Raw genomic sequence first — 3,808 nt, 5'->3', positions numbered from 1 at the left:
AATTGCCATGTCACACATTGATGACATGGAGGATGACGTGGCTGCTGACATGGTGATGACATGGATGACAGTGATGACATGTAAATTGACATGGACAATGACATGGCGATTGACATGGAAAGTGAGGCTGACGTGGCAGATGATGTGGCTGCTGACATCATGCAACACAGCCCATGAGTTGATGGGCCGAATTCAAAGTGGGCCACCAAGTTGGGCCTGATTTCAGGCCTAGATTAATTATCAGCTCACAAAATTTCAGCCCAATATTAATAATCAACTAACGAGATTTCAGCCCAAAATTATTAATCAAAACAAGATTAATCCAAAAAAAATCAAATACAATAAATTTACCACAACATCAAATCAAATACAATATTTCAGATTTACATTGAGAAGTACATCAAATTAGCAAGTTACATTCATGTTTTCATCTTGGATCAAATGCAACGCACCAGAAAAAAATAACAAAAAAATTCCAGCATTTGCCTTCAAATTTCCAATCTCTTCTCACTGCTTGTTCCTTGTTCCATTTCATCCTAACATGAAAACAGCACATTGCCAAATATTAATCAGAGGGTAATATTTGTGATGGAAACTACTAAAACTAGAAGAAATCGCCGCATTGTCCCATGAGCTAGCAAAATCATGGCATAGATGACAGTATAAACCGAAAACAATAAAGATGCTTTGACTTAATGATGTAGTCAAGTAAAAAAAATGATAGCAGATTATTGCTGTCACTAAATTTTAGTACGAGATAAGAAACTGCAAAAAAATTGCTCTTACCAAAATTAACTAAAGAACATGAGAACCAAATAAGAAGATAAACAGAAATTAACAGAACAAAAGAAATGACTAACCACATGCTTAAACAATCATGCGTGAGAACCACATAAGTGATAGGCACATGCATATCATGCTCACTACCTGTAGTATCTGCTTGCTGAACCATCTGTGGACTATCATGAAAGAAAGATACAGTGGAAATGTAAATGACATCCAATCCAATAAAAACTTTAATAGAATCTGAGGAACTAAGAAAAACAGTTGATTTAGCTCCTGCAATATGAGGAACTAAGAAAGGCAGTAAATGACTAGCTCAATTAATAGAACAAGGGCATCCATTTTTAAAGTACATCACCACCCGGTGTCTATTAATGGAAAGATCATGAGAATGTCAGATAGTCCATTCATAGTTCAGCACAAAACCTGATAGTGATTTCAACCTAACACAAAGAACTGTGCTTACACACTATCAAACAAAAAAAGGAAAAAAAAGGGGAGCACATGCACTGAACATAGAACAGACCTTGCTAAGTGCCATCAGATCATAGAACAGACCATAGAACAGAGGGGGAGGAATGCGGAGATGGAGATCTGCAATTCTGCACAAACAAGAGACTGTATTTTTTCAACAAAGCAAACAGTTCCATTGTTATCAACTAGCTAGAGCAGCTAAACATGTAAGAGAAGTTATAATTAGGAGCATGTTCACAGTATAATTAAGAGGTGGAGTTAACAGTTCAGGGGGGTCTATTGCGCTTTAATTTCATATAATTAAGAGGTGGAGTTAACAGTTCAGGGGGGTCTATTGCGCTTTAATTTCAGTCAAGGTGCACTAAACATGTAAGCAGAGTACCATAGGGTCAATATTACAAATGACTTGCATGCATATCAATCAGAGTCAATTTAATTGACTCAGATTTGGAGAAAATACAAACAGAACCATGGGGATCTAGTTATCTAGAGCTAAGGAGGCATATGTAGGAAGCCTGATAAGCACCGCTAGGACCCACTAGTGTCACGGGATTACCTTGCTGCTGCCACAGGAGCACAAGCGTCGGGAGGAGCACAAGGTTGGGGACAAGATTGATAGAGTGCACGAATCGAAGCAGCATGACGGCACTGAGGCGCTCACAGGGACTACGTCGTGGCTGGATGCCTGGATCCATGAGCGCCTAGTCCTCCTACCGCAGTGCGCCCAGCATGTCGCGCACATTTAGGCACAAACCAGCTGAAAAAATTACGGGATATTAAGTACGGAACTCAACCTAGGTTGACTTCGGTGCGGGAGGCACGGACCAGCTTGGCGGAGAAGGTGGAGCGGGTGCTGGGCGTGGCCGCCGGCGACAGGCGAATGCGGTAGAGGAGAGCGAGGGGCATTCGCAGCGACGTTGTCCTGGCGGCAATGGAGGTGATGCTGCTGCGCCCGTGGTTCGGCGGCCATGGATCTGGGTCTGTGGCGGCCAGACACAGGCCCGCGACAACCGGATCTTGTGCAAGCTAGCCCCCTATGGCCAGCGCCTGCCGCTGCTGTGGCTTCGGGGAGGGGAAGGCGAGGGAGGCGACGAGGGTGCCCTGACGCGAGTCCGTGAGGGAGAGGAGGGAGAGGAGGCTGACGCCTGACCCATCCTACCCATCGACGAGGGGGAGGACGGCAACAGAAACAGCAAGGTGGACGGGTGGCCCGAGAGAGGACGGCACGCACGGTGGTGAGGGGATTGGGGGAAGGGGACGAGGTCGACCCTGACGCTGAGGAGGTCATTGACGAAGAACCCGGCAGCGTCCTGTGAGGCGGTGCTGCGGAGGAAGCCGTGGTCCACGGTGAGGTCGCGCCACAGCCTGCCCACGAGCTGCGCGTGGGCTACCTTGCGGAGAGGCCTCGCCCCCTTGCAAGCAGCTAGGAAGGAGGGGGGGCGGCGTGTAGCAGATGCGGAGGGGCGGAGGGATTTGAGGAGGGATGCGAGGGAGAGAGGGAAGGGGATGGGAGGCTGGCCTAGGGTTTCCTGGTGTATTTATACATCTACAGATCGATCCGAGTCGTTGGATCGGAGATGGACGGTCGGGATAAGTTGGGCTCAGATGGAAAACAGGCCTAGCTAGTGTTTCGGCCCATTTCACAATTTTCTTTTTCTTTTCCTATTTTATTGCACCAATGTGAAGTAACATATAAAAATAATTATCTTATGTACACTAATATATTTTCTAAATATAATAGACTACATATAATTTGTATTGTAGAAGATTTGATAATTTTCAAACTCATTTACTATTTTCAATGGTTTAAATGAATTTCTGCATGTTTATTGAAAGTAATTACAATTTGAACTTTGTGTACCCCCAAAAAGATACAAAAATTGTAGAAAAATTATATTTAGGCTCATATGTTCCATTGCGGCCCCTGTCTCGGAGATGGATGAAAAATTCAATTGTATTCTACGGATAATTCAAACTTCTTTCTCCAAATTACCATATAATAATTACAATAATATCCAAATCTAGTAAAAAAATTCTATATATTGATATGAGAACGTATTTTTGGTTTATAAGCTTTCCATAAAAAACTTAAATTGTTTGCATAAAGTGAGACAATACATTGTTCACAAAATGGAACATTTCTTACATAGTTTCTTGTAATTGAAGTCAAACTTTGAGATTTGAACACATCATAACACAATCGAATCCGTATACAGCTCAATTTTAGACACCACCTTATGTTGACCATAACATTGAAAAATATCAAGTTACATTAGCAATTGTTATGCAAAAACATGTTTTTCAATTCTTTATTTAATTGGAATAAAACATGTATTACAAAACAATCAAGATATAGCAATTAGTGCACAAAAAAGCCACTAAATAAAAGATCCTGATTTTAGAAAAATTCAGAAAAAAGAATCATCCAATTTGGAGTTCATATGCGGAAGAAATACTAATTACAAAATTTAATTCTGGATCAAAAAGAAAAAGATGAATCACACATCTGTTCTTCATTGTAGGCCACGTCACAATACTAGTATATAAAAAA

At 41.9% G+C, this 3,808-nt stretch overlaps 1 long non-coding RNA gene across 1 annotated transcript; it reads right to left on the bottom strand.

The window, feature by feature from the left end:
* Positions 1-332: 332 nt before the first annotated feature.
* LOC120642861 lies at positions 333-1,293 on the bottom strand. The gene is made up of 2 exons (XR_005662756.1): positions 861-1,293; positions 333-536 (listed from the first exon to the last, which is right to left on the bottom strand). It is a non-coding gene; the product is annotated as an uncharacterized LOC120642861 (long non-coding RNA).
* Between the last annotated feature and the right edge of the window lie 2,515 nt (positions 1,294-3,808).

Source organism: Panicum virgatum, chromosome 7K (genome assembly GCF_016808335.1).
Source record: "Panicum virgatum strain AP13 chromosome 7K, P.virgatum_v5, whole genome shotgun sequence".
Classification (NCBI taxonomy): Eukaryota; Viridiplantae; Streptophyta; class Magnoliopsida; order Poales; family Poaceae; genus Panicum; species Panicum virgatum.
This window is presented reverse-complemented; position numbering and strand designations above follow the sequence as displayed.